The sequence below is a fragment of the Cupressus sempervirens genome, chromosome 10, assembly GCF_028749045.1.
Source record: "Cupressus sempervirens isolate cs-2001-9-10 chromosome 10, ASM2874904v1, whole genome shotgun sequence".
Taxonomy (NCBI): Eukaryota; Viridiplantae; Streptophyta; class Pinopsida; order Cupressales; family Cupressaceae; genus Cupressus; species Cupressus sempervirens.
The window spans coordinates 469,504,682-469,518,960 of NC_143127.1; positions in this window are offsets into that span (position 1 = coordinate 469,504,682).

Genomic DNA, 14,279 nt, shown 5'->3' on the forward strand with positions numbered 1-14,279 from the left:
TACTGCAATAGGAGTTGTTTTGAGCCAAGAAGGTAGACCTGTTGCTTATTTCAATGAGAAGTTGAATGATTCAAAAAGAAAATATTTTCTTTATGATCAGGAATTTTATGTCATAGTTCAAGCATTAAAGAAGTGGAGACACTATCTTCTTCCCAAGGAGTTTGTTTTGTATATTGATCATCAAGTTTTGCAATATTTGAATAGTCAAGAAAAATTGAACCAAAGGCATCTTATACATTCGTTTTGAAACACAGAAGTGTGAAGTCTAAAAAAGTTGTAGATGCTCTTAGTAGAAGACAACTTTTGCTAGCAAAAATGTAGATAGAGGTGTTTGGGTTCAAGGAACTTAGTACATTGTATCCAAATGATCCTAATTTTGGTGAAGCGTGGAAGGCTTGTATAGAACCTGTTACACTTGACAAGACAAAGTGGTTGGATTTTATGATCCAAGATAATATGTTGTTCAAAGGAAGCCAGTTGTGCATTCCAAGAAGTTCAATGAGAGAGAACCTCATCAAGGAGAAGCATAGTGGAGGATTGGCTGGACATTTTGGCAGAGATAAAACTGTAGCTTTGGTTGCTAAAAATTATTACTGGCCACAATTATAGCAAGATGTGATGAAGTTTGTACAAAGTTGTCAAGTATGTCAGATGGCAAAAAGAGTGAAGTAGAATACAAGGTTGTATCAGCCATTACCTATACTAGAGAAGTCATGGGAGGATGTCAACATAGATTTTATTCTTGGATTACTAAGGACACAGCGTGGGCATGATTGTATTTTTTTTGTGCTTGACAGGTTTTCAAAGATGGCACATTTTATTCCTTGCAAGAAGATTGGCGATGTTGTTCATGTAGCAAAATTATTTTTTAGAGAAGTGGTCAGATTGCATGGTTTGCCAAAGAGTATAGTTTCAGATAGAGATACCAAATTTGTTGGGTATTTCTGGCGTACATTGTGGAAGAAGTTGAGGACAAATTTGAAGTTTAGTTCATCATAGCATACACAGACTGATGGGTAGATAGAAGTTGTGGATCACAGTTTGGGAAACTTGCTGAGATGCTTGGTTGGAGATAACCAAAAGGATGGGATATGATTTTACCATAGGCAAAATTTTCATATGATAATTATGTCAATAGGAGTACTGGTAAATCACCATTCCAGATTGTATATGGGAGTAGTCCCAAAAATGTTTTTGAATTGAGGAAGTTGGATAAGGGAGAGATAAGTAATGTTGAAGTAGAAGATTTTGTTGAACATTTGAAGAACATCCATGAGGAGGTGAGGAAGCACATCATAAATATGAATACATAGTATAAGGCTAAGGTAGATGTGACAAGGAGATATAAGAAATTTTAGATTGGAGATGAAATCATGGTTCATTTGAGAAAGGAGCATTTTTCAATAGGTACACATAATAAGCTAAAGATGAAGAAGTTTGGACCATGCAAGATAGTGAAGAGGCATGATTCTAGAAATGTGTATGAAGTAGAGTTGCCTTCTAAATTGAATATTTCACTAGTATTTAATATTTCAGATTTGACAGAGTATTATGAAGGGGGTGGTGGAGATGAAGTTTCAAAAGCACATTGGAGCATTCCAGGAACTAGTTCAACTGCCAAGGAGATTGAGGAGATACTAGACAGTTGTATTGGAAAAAGTACCAAAAATATAACTTATGAGGAATATTTGGTCAAATGGAAAGTGAGACTAGTTGAGGATTCATCATGGCTAGCAAGGGAGGAGGTCAACCATCTTAGTTTTCCTCTAAACACCTAAGATGTGATGGGGTCACTTCTCAAATTACCCCGGATGTCTAATGCAGGAGCATCCTGGGTGTAAGGAAAATCTTGCATCACCCAAAAATATTTTATTTTCAGCCTTTTCTATTTTAATAAGGACTAGTAGATAGGGTGGTTACTATTTATGGGAACCTACTATTTTTAATAAGTTTTTCATACGAGCTCAAAATGTTCTCATTTTCTACAAGAAGGTTCATTTTAGAATTGTAAGCCTACCATAAAAATCTCATTGCTCAAGCATTAGTATTAGAGAAGTTATTGCAGATTTTCAATGGAAAAATTTGCAGGAAAATCTTCAAGATCACCATTAGAGGCTTTAGAGTGCTCGGATGAGGTCCAAAAACTTGACAGAAGGGCGCTAGTGGAGTTCCAAGCATGTAGATTGGGAGTTGGCATTTCCAAAAAGTGGTTATAATAGCCAGTTGGAGCAATAGTTCGTGAGTTGTGGCCTTCAAAAGTTGGGCTACCAAAATTTCTAAAATAACTTGTTAAAGATGTATTTGGCCGACTCTATGTGTATTGTTAGGGTCTATCAGCCCTAAGTATTAAGTTTAAGAATCTGGAACCTTCCTGGGCAACATAAAACTGTCTATTTACAAAAGGCCTGAAGATTGTCTAGGACAGCTTTGGGTGATAGTTTGCAGCACTATCTTGTAGATTACTGTAATGAAGGCATCCATTTGGGTTAGCATATTGTAATTGAGAATTCTACAATTCTGCATTTACAGCAATAAGAAGAAGTTCAAATTTTATTCTCACATTTGTTGTTGTTTCTTTGTTTCTATTATGAGTTTATGGTATTAAGGGGAGTCCCCTGCATTAGTTGCATGCATTATTTTCCAAATGATGATCGACCCATGAGATGGCATTGCCAAATGGTGAAGATTTGTCACTAAAGTAATCTCTGGTCGCACTCTCAAAAACACCTTATCACCAACAGAAAAGTGATGATCCACCCTACGGGCATCTACATACTTCTTCGGCATGTCCTGAGTAGTAACCAAATACTCCCTAATATGAGCAACCTATTGCTCCATATCCTAAAGCATCTCTAGACCCAAAAGAACTCGATCCTCTAAATGATCCCAACTTAAAGGGGTACGACATGGTCTATTGTACAAGGCCTAAAAAGGTGACATTGCAAGAGAATTATGATACCCATTATTGTATGCAAACTCAACAAGGTATAAATAGTCCTCCCACTTCATGTGCCCATCAGTAGCATACATGTGAAGCATATCCTCTAGAACCTAATTCACTCTTTCAGTCTAACCATTGGTCTCTAGGTGATAAGCTAAACTAAAATTGAGCTACGCTACCAAATCATGCTAGAGAGATGTCCACGGTATAGAAGTAAAAAATGGATCTCTATTCAAAATAATCTGATGAGGGATCACATGAAAATGAACAATATCCTCCAAGAAAACATGTGCTAGAGAAGAAGTTGTGTAGGATTCTCTAATGGGTGAAAAATGTGCTACCTGATATAATCATGCCTCCATGATGACATAAGTAACCCTATGATAAAATCAATGGATATCATATTCCATTTCCACTCTGGAATGGTATGCAGCTACAAAAGACCCATCGGATGTTGATGCTTTGTCTTCACTCTCTGGCACTCAAGACATCAAGTAACAAAATTAGCAACATCGTGTTTCATCCCTGCCCAAAAGTACAGCTTCTTAAGATCATCATTCATCTTCTTGACACTAGGATGTGTGGAATATGGTGCACAATGTGCTTCCAAAAAAACCAAGGCATGAAGATCACCTAACACATGTACATTGATATGCCCCAAGTGTCACAGTAGTCCATCACACTCAAGCAATTAACCTAAAAATATTCCCTCGAGGGTACATCTTGACTTGATCACCACCGTCACCTCCTGATACCAAGTGTCACTAAGTAATGCCTCCAAGATGCGACCTCTTAGATCCACTCCCAATGACAACATTGATACCTCATGTCACCTCCTACTCAAGGCATTTGTGATGACATTATCCTTCCCTTTGATGTCATGAACATCAAAGTCATACTCACACAAGAACTTCATCCAACAATGCTATCATGCATTCAATTTTGACTAAGTAAAGATATACTACAAGCTCCTATGATCACTATGCAACTCAAACTTGTGTCCCAAAAGAAAATGTCTCCAATAGACAAGGTCATGCACCACAACCGTGAGCTCCAAATCATGAGTGGAGTAGTTAAGCTCATGGTCCTTGAGTTTTCTAGACTCATAAGTAATCACTCGACCATCTTGCATCAACACCGTATCCACGCCTTCCAATGAAGCATCTATGCAAACCATGAAATCACCTACAAGGTTAGGCACTACAAGGACTAGTGCACTGGTCAAACAGTCCTTAAGAGCATTAAATTTTTCCTTGCACTGATATGACCAAATGTACTTCTTCCCTTTCTATTGAAGAGAAGTGATGGGATGATCCACTCAAGAGAAATCCTTCATGAAGCAATGGTAATAACCTACCAATCCCATGAAACTAAAAACTTCTAAGAAAGTAGTGGGTACTGGCCAATCCATGATAGCATGAATTTTCTCTAGATCCACTACAATACCTTCCCCAGTGATGATGTGTCCCAAATACTTCACCTCTGACTAGAAGAACCAACATTTACTCAAGTTGCCATACAACTAATGCTCTCTCTAGCACTGCAATACTTGACATAAATGGACCTCATGCTCCTCAACAATGTTTGAATAGATCAATATGTCATCCAAAAATACAATGACACACTAATCAAGGTAAGTGAAATATATTCCATTCATCAAACTCATAAACACTGATGATGCATTGTTTAACCCAAAGGGTACAACTATGAACTCATAATGCCCATACCATGTACAAAAAGTTGTTTAATGAATGTCAACCTCCTAGATACAAAGCTGATGCTATCTCTACTTTAGATTAACTTTTGAGAACACTTATGCTCCCTTCATCTGATTGAATGAGTCATCAATCCTCGACAAAGGATATTGGTTCTTCAACATTACCTTAATCAACTATTGTTAGTCAATGCACAAATGCAAAGACCCATCCTTCTTCTTCACAAAGATGACTGGTGCACCCCACAGGGATACACTAGGATGAATATGGCCCTTTGCCAACAATTCCTCCATCTGCAATCGGATCTCACTCATTTCCTGAGTAGTCATGTAGTAAGGAGCTTGTGAAATCAGCTCCACTCTTGGTACAAGATCAATCCAAAAATCAATGTCATGCTAGAGTGGCATGCCTGGAATCTTATTAGGAAACACATTGGCACACTCATGAAGGAGTGGGTGATCATCAAGGGTCACCATATGGCTCTCAGCTTCCTTGAGATCACTGACAGAAACAAGAAACAATTGAAAACCCTTGCACACACTTTGCTTCAGTTGATTAGCTAAGATTCTCTGAAGTGAGACTAGTCTTTGGACTCCCAAAAGTTCCACCTGTCCACTTGAGTCATCAACACATTGTACCATCTTACGATGGCAATCAATATTCGCCTGATGTGTGGCTAACCAATCCATACCCAACACAATATCGTAAGATCCTAGAGGTAGGATATGAAGATCCACTGTGGTAGTGAAGGTTCCCAAATTCAAACTACAACCTCTAACGAACAAGTCTACAAACACCTTGGAACCCATGCCTAACTCAACCTACCACCGATCGACCTAACTTACTACCACTAGCCCACATCGTTGCACAAGAGATGGTGAAATAAAAGAATTTGAAGTACCAAAATCAAATAACACTAAAGAGGAAATACCATGCAATGTATTTGTAGCCTTGACTACTATACATTGATGCTCAGCTTGATGATTATCAACCACTGTAAAGACTCAATCATTTCTTTCCACATCTCCTACTATAAGTTTAGATCTAACTACACTCTTATCAAGTCCTATAGATGGTTTAATGGCACACTCAAAAGATCTATGGCTGGGTTGACCACAAGAATAAAAATTCCTAGCAATGCTAGAACCTATTCCACAACCACCCTGAGTGGCACTAGGATAAGGTACACTACCCCTACTAGAGTTTTGATAAATGCTCTAAGGAGGACAATCATGCTAAGATTTATGTCCTTGATTTTGGTCACCTCCCTTCTTTCTTGAAGCACCTGAAGTTTGCTCACCCTTGGTCCAATATCCCTATTGATGACCACAACATTTACCCCCTTGAGAGGGTGTTGACTGGGTTTGTCCCTTTCCTAAGGGCTGAGAATATTGTGCATCCTACCCCAAAGGTCATGCATTTTGGTTCTAAGAACCAAATTTACTATTGAACCCCCTAGTCATATTGCTCTCTAAGATCCTTGCCTTCTCCATGGCAAGTGCAAGTGTCCTTGGTTGATGAGCATGGACATCCCCAATGATAGAGTCCCTAAGGCCCCTAACAAAATGTTGAGTGATGAGTGCCTCATCATGCCTATAGCTGGAGTACTATTTTAGCCCAAGGAACTTCTTCTCATACTAATCTAGTGTCATAAATTATTTCCTAAGCTCATGAAATTCATCAATGCTAGCCTCATGATACTGTGGCAATAGGAATTTCTCCCTAAACCTCTCCTCAAAGATCTCCTAAGTGAGATCCGCAACATTGATATGAAGCCTATCTCTCTTCAAATCCCACCAAATAGAACCATGTTCCCTTAGTTGTGTGATAGCACAATGGGCCTTTATGTAGCTCCCATAAGGTACTAAGGAAAAACAATGCCCCATATCTAGCAACTAGGTCTTAGCCTCGAGTCTTGTCCCCTGGTCATCAAACAGTGGTGGCTTGGACCTCTAACATTCTAGCATCGTTTGACCTAAGTGAGATCATCATTATCATTACAACCAAGGCCTATCCATTGGTGCCTTCTACCACTAGGTGGTATTCAATAATGTTCCCATTCATGCTCCTCCTCTCTATGTTCTGATTGATGGGAATCTCCATGATGAGATCCCTCCTCCTGATTGTGATCTTGTTGGCGCTCCTCTATATAAGGGCCCAACCAAGAAAGAATCTCTTGCAACACCGGCATTAATGCCCCAATGCCATTCTGATTATTGTTACCCTATTCTCCCTCCCCTTCTTATCATCCCTCTTCCTAGTGTTCTTCTCCATGGTTATTGCTACAGGCACCACCCTAACCACTAGGTCTACATGTAGGAGGCATCATTATGGAAGCAACAAGACAAGGTTAGAAACACACATCACAAATATAGAGTCAAAAGCATGAACCAAATGAGATATCTCAATATCAAACATAAAATAGCAATACGCAACAGAAAATAGAAACATAGTGGAAACATAACACAGAGATCCCAATGTTGCAACATGGGCTCTGATACCAGATGTAATGTCTTGCCCAAAGATCCCTGGAACAAGGATAAATATAAACCAAGATAAAAAAATGTTTAAAAAATTATGGATGCATGCAAAATACAACATACGAGGATCACAAAGATTGCAATAGAAGACTAAATGACTATCAAAACACCAATAGATCTCCAAATGCAACTACTAACCAAAATGACTAACCACAGAAGGATGCAACCAAATACGAATCTGAAAATGTACTGAATTCAAAAAAGAAATTCCAAGGTATTCAAGAACACCATAAAGGGTATCCAAAAAACCTTAGAAAAACTTTTGGACAAACCAAAAAGTGCCTATTGGCTACCTAGATAGGTTTTTCCAAAACCTAGGTGATACTTTAAATCATCACAATATGATACTTTCTAGTATCGTAGGACCTTTCTAATGAAGGTGTGTGATACAATCAAGGTTTTGGTGACACTTCTCATAAAGGCATGCAATACTTCACAAGTATCGTACAACCTTTATTCAAGATGCATGTGATACAATAGAGTGTTGCATGATAGAGTTTCAATCAATGTGCGACACTTTCTTGTATTAAGCAATTCATCTTCTTTGGGCATGCGATACTTTCTAGTATCACCCAATGCTGATGCATGGTCACCTAGGAAAAGCAAGAAATAACACTAAGGACAAAACAAGGGATAAAATAGCAAAACAAACCTCCATATCAAGGAGTACCGGATCCACAGTCGAGGCATAGAGACTCGAAACAATAACTACTAGATGAAACTACATCTAACCATCTAACATAGTAGTAATAGAAAGTATAGAAGGTAACTTCAGAGTGAACTAAAAAAACATCATAATAAACTGAAACAACATCGCAATGAACTAAATAGCCAAACTAAGTATGTGGTTCCTCCCAACTGTAATAGCATCATGAGACCTCAAAGGTCCTAGCCATCCCCCATGCGTAACATACCAAACTACCAACTAGATTGTCGAAGCTATCTTATGAGGACATCACTACTAAAATGTGCTACAACATACAATTAAGGAAATCTAACATGCTAGAAGTAAAGTATAAGATAATCCTACAAATCAAACTCATCATTTAACATATGTTAAATATCATAATACAGGAATGTGATAATTAAACTAGCATCATCCAACATGATATCCAAGCATTCCAATGAAAGCATAAATCACAAGATAACATACTTTGAAAATTGAAGTACCAAGTGAAACAACAAGAAACGATCATACTGGGGTAAAGAACTATCTCTATTCATTGGTCCCCAATAGTGGTGAAGGTAGCTACGCCTCCCAACCATGTGGAACCCATAGGTCCACTCCTGTTGTGCTAATGGAGATAATGATCCAACCACAAACACACATAAAGCAAACGTCCATGGCTAACACTCATGCCAGATAGTATGATGACCGAACCCAAGATCAAAGACAATGCAAAACTAGAGGTCCTAGTCAAACACTCAATGGGCTACTAAGTAGGGGTCGACATCTTGGAGAGTCACTTGGCATCGAAAAGACCAAGCTTGGAATTGTGCGGACTCAACTTCCCAACATAAGGCTTTCACTCTAAAGCATTTTTATTATCTTAAATTTTATTACCACCCAGTATTTTATTTAGTTATCACTTACTTAAAACTTCCTCTGCTAATCCTATGGTGCCCATAAACACCAAGTTGTGAGATAGAAGCCCCCTCCATATGCTACCATACCCTACTCATGCTCATCCAATGATGAGTGCTCATAGGCATGCATATTCCCAACCTAACCCCGAATGATCATAACTCCACTGAAGTATAAACAGAAGATTGGGCCTCGCAAGTCAATTGACAATATACGCATATGTACTTGCATGTGGCACATCACCATCACAAAGATCATAACACAAGAATTGGATGAGAACACAATGCAAAATATCACTCAACCAAAAATAGCTCAAGAGGGTAGATGAAGCACACATCCCAATGCAACATAAAAAGAGCAACAATGGTCTAACTGAGATCCAAAAAAATGATCCAAGTCCATGACAAACATCATGCCAAGAAAACTTGAGAAAATAGGATAGCAGGCAAAATGAGGTAAAAACCCCAAAAACTGGAAAAATTCGAAATTAAAACCCATTTGGTCTTAGGGCACAAAAGCCTCAAAAATCCAATAAAATTTGGTTTCAGACACTGTATGCAAAAATAGCCAGCATAATGGTGTGAAACCCCATACCCTTATCCTAAATACAAGGAAGAATGTTCATACCTGACCAACCAGGTAGAACTAGCAAACAAAAATGGAGGGGAACACTAGTTCATAGCCTCCTAACAAAATACTACTAGAAACAGAAGCTAAAATGAAGCAAAAAGAAGAAAATAGGAAAGCCCTACCTGATAGCCAAAAGGGCTAAAATAGAAAACAACCAGGTAAAATAAATAACCCACAAATAGAGTTGAAAATGATGGAAAAGCAAGGTCTCCCCGAGTTGGATCCAATGAGTCCATCCTCGTGAAGATCCCACGCTCGTAGCCCTCGCAATGAATAGAAAAAAAATTCATTAGATAAGGATTTCAGAAAAAGCTCTCCAATTCCTAAATTGCAAAAGTGAAAAAGTGAGGAATTAAATTCCTCTTTCAATACTTATTCAATTTTTGAGTGAATAATCAATTAGGGCAAATAACTAGCCAACCTAGTTAAACCTTGAATCAACCCCAATGAAAATAGGTTATTCCTCGTAATAGGAATTCACATAAGGAAAAGCTACCAAAAATTATATTCAATATAATTTAAAGCCTAAAAACCCAAAATCACATAAATTTTCTTAACAACTTTCATAACAATGGGAACCTCAAAATGCACAGACATGCTCACTATTCTAATCATGTAATGTAAACAAGTTCGAATTTGATAATTACCAAAAGGTTTAATTAAATAAATAAAATAAGGATGTGTTGACCATACAAGAATGACATTGGTAAAATATGAATGGATGAATCACTAGCTCCATGTGCCACTGCCAGGGATATAATTCATGCACACTAAAATACACGATCAAGTATTACATATAATAATATAGCTGAGGCAATAAATGCATTAAATAACTAATTTAACCATTTATTCAATTATACCTAAATAGTCCATTTACACCATTCATGTTCACCCATAGCATAATGAAATAGAATGAAGTAAATATCCATAGCATAAAATCTATCACATAATAGAATCAGAGATATGTCCAAATACCAGATAACCAAATATCATCATAGACCTATTGTCGTTTAAAAATAGCATCAACATGAAAATATGATAAACTAAATAGCATAGCAGTGTAACATCTATGATATTGAGATCAAAGTATAACATCCAACCCTTAGGTCATCTCAAAGTACAAATAATGAGAGTATCAAGTATCTCTCAAATTAAAAATAAATAAGGTACAGACTACAAACATGAGAGGTACTACATAACCGATTCACTTATTAGAATGTCTCAGCAATGATCCTTCGATTATCACTCTATTTCTTGATGAGTAATCACCTCTTTCCTGATGTGTACTTGATCATTTCTAATCAGATGTATCTCTAATGTCTTCTAATTCCTTTCTTTGTTCTCCTCTAACTGATTCTACAATGTATTTCAAATCACAACTCCTTAGTCACCATGAAATCTCTCTTTATGCATACAAAACTCTCTCTTTTCTCCTTCCTCATACATATAAATTTTAGGGTTTGTGCTCCTTAAGAAGACCTAGGTGACTTATGGGTTAGGTATGAATCAAGGATTGTGATTCACCCATATTGCCACTTAATCCTTCCCTTTTTATGATTGGTTGTATGTTATGCATAGGGATTCACAATAAAGATTCATTCTTATCATCTAAGATCGTAAAACAATCCTTAAGTCAGCCCAAAAATGGTTAACATAGAAGTTTGTGCCATTACAAATAACTATGTCAAAACTGTATAACTCGGCATCTGAAGTCCCTGATGCTTAGCATCAACTACAATTTCAATGTTGTAACTCACCCTCTAAATGACTCAGCATCCATTGATAACTTGGCATCTGAAAAACTTGGTACATACTATCTGCTTGGTACTTGAGTGACTCATCACTTACTAGTTACTCGGCACATATTGTTGCTCAGCACTTGAGTGACTCAACATGCACTATTTGACATGTTATTCTTGGCATGCATTATATGTTCGGCATGAACTAAGTACATAACTTATAAATGACTTAAGTGAATAAACACTCATTTGAAAAAACCATTCTAAGATCAACAATGTCCCACTTTGACATGAGTGATAAAAACACTTGGTCATGCATGAATGATTTTCATTTACAAGCATAACTCAAATATCCAATATCTTTGTTCGGCTTATATACAAAATTTTAAAATTTTGCAAAACATGACTTATCAATCATACCTCAAAATTCAATAACTCCCCCTAAGTTAATTGTCTTGTTCTGTATCTGAACCAAAATCATTCCTCCTACTCAATAGATTTGCATAAGCTGATTTGTGTACTTTGTTTTTGTCTTTGACTCCCTCTTTCTTAAAAATAGTAGCTCCCCCAAAAATATTATCTCCTTCATTATTTCTTATTTCTCCCCGATTTTTATTTCTCCCCCTTTTTGACACTTATGTCAAAGGGTTATACAATTATAATGTGTTTATTCAAAAAAAATTTATGGATCTCAAACATGATTTTCAAAGCAGCATCCCAATTGTCACAAGCTACCTCCAATGATTTGATTTGGATGGCCAGCTTGGCAACAAGGTGTACTAAGCCTTTATGAGTAGAAAGATGCAAATCTTTATTCATGAGTGTTTTAGCAAAGGCTAGTTCCTTGTGCAATACCTCCATATGTGGAGTTAGCATAGACTAGATGTTGATCAGTTTAGCTTTTATGTTTGCTTCATCTACATGTAACACTACTAACTGACTCTGGGAGTTTAGGAGGTTCTTGAAATGTTTCTCACTTTAGGCTAGAGACCTTGGTAAAGTTATGCAACTTGACTGCATATGAATCTTCAAATTTATTATGTAGTTCCTGACTTCCTATGTGAAGAGTGTTAGATTGCACAATTTGCTGTACAAAGAAAAAATGTTCTCTAGTACCTTCTTCACATGGTCAATTTTGGTTGCTAACTCAACATGTGATAGTGAAATAGCACTTGATATCTTTTCATTAACCTTATTTTGAAAATTTCTTTCAGACCATTCAAGTAATTTCACATTTGAATCCAAGTATGTGTCATTTACCTTCTCAACTAGGTTGGTTAACTGCTCTATAATCATCTTTGTGGCTTCTAGTGTTAGCAAGCTAAATGCATCAAGAAAAAATTACTTGATATCTAGAAAAGCTTGCTTTTGTGTATGCTCCTATCTAAGAAGTTCTAGGTTTTTCTTCTTTGCAAGAGCATCATGTAGTATGCTCATCTGTTCAATAGTGATGGTTGCAAAATCAAACTTGGACAACTCAATCACTTCATCCAAGTTCAAATCAAAAGATGATGTAACTTCATCTACATTGGATATTCTTGGACTTGGCCTTGATGATTGTAGGGGTATAGCTTCTATACTTTGCCAATGAAGAGCTTGACTAGGAGGAGTAGTAGTTCCTGGCAAAGACACTAGTGTTTGTATTGCTAGTTTCTCCCCAGATGTTGTAGTCAAATCTATCTATTTAGTCCTATCCTTGTCTTTCTCTACATTCTCAATTGCACCTTGATCTTGTGTTGTAGGTGTAGGAGTATCTACCTAACCTATTGGAACTTGTGTTGTATCCAGTGCTTCTATAGCAACTTTTGGTACTAACATAGTGTGTACAAATTTGTTGATATTGCTCATGGATGGCTATTTTCTTTGATACACTACAAGGGGTAATCTAGGTTGTATCATGGTGGATTAAGGAGGGGTTGTAGATGTCTCTTGTGTTAGAATTTCCTCCCCTACAGATGCCTTGTCTACCTTCTCAATCACATCAACACTTACTAGTATAGGATGTTCACAAAGTTTTTCTTGAGTAGTGAAATCTATCAGTATCTTCTTCAAGTCTTCCTCTATAAGGGGGTTGATGTTCTGAGTGATAGTATCAAAAAAATCATTAATCTTTACAATATCACTATTTGTATTCAACTCATGTTGAGGATTGGCACTTGGCACTAGTGTATCCAGTACACTTTATTTTATTTGTTGCTCAGCCTCAGTTGTAGCCTATGTATCTTCATTTGTCTCAGTGCCTTCCTCTTGTGCAACTATCTCAGTGTCAACAGTAGTAACCTCAGTTACTTCTTGTTGTTCATCCTTGTCCTCACCTACCTCAATAGGTGTCTTCTTTTTTTCCTTGCGTACTGTTAAACCATTTAATGATTTCCAAATCTAAGTGGTCTTCTATACAACATCCTCAATATTATTTTGATGTATGCTAAATGCTTTGTATTTGCTAGAGTAAATAATTAATTATTTATTATTTATTCTATTTACTTAAGTTTACTTAGGTTAATGCATGTAGTTAATAGTTGTAGTGATGAGCTGTTGACAACACGGGAGTTTGTTCCCTTCTAGCATGTTCCACCTTTTTGTGGAAGTGTGCTTAGTTGTCAACTATATCTTCTACCACTTTCCAGCTTGTTCTACAAGCTTCCATAAGGCCTTTATATTCGGGCTCTCTCTTTGTATTTCACAACTCATTTTTCATTGTAAATACATTTTTCTTGTTTTTGCAATATCTCTTTCTCAAGTCCGTTTAGGATTTTTCCAAGCTCCACCTCTTCCTTCTTTGGTTTTCCTTTGACATGCTATTTTCATGCAAGTGATCTTGGTGAGTTGTGGAGTTGGATTTCATTAACTCCTACATAGTATCAAAGCCTCCCTACTGCTTCTTGGCTAAATGATTTTTGAAGCCACGATTTGGAGACACAAACCCTAGTTTGTTTGTGCATTTTTCTTCAATCTAGGGGAAGAGCATTTTTTTAGAGCACTTTGGGCCCAAATGGACAACCAAATGGACATTTCTATTAGATTTGAAAGGCCATTTACAGTCGAGATTCATATAAAAAAATTTGATTTTGGAGAAAGTCACTCCGGGAGGCAAAAAAAATTTGGTTGCAGGTTGTTGTACAGTCGTAC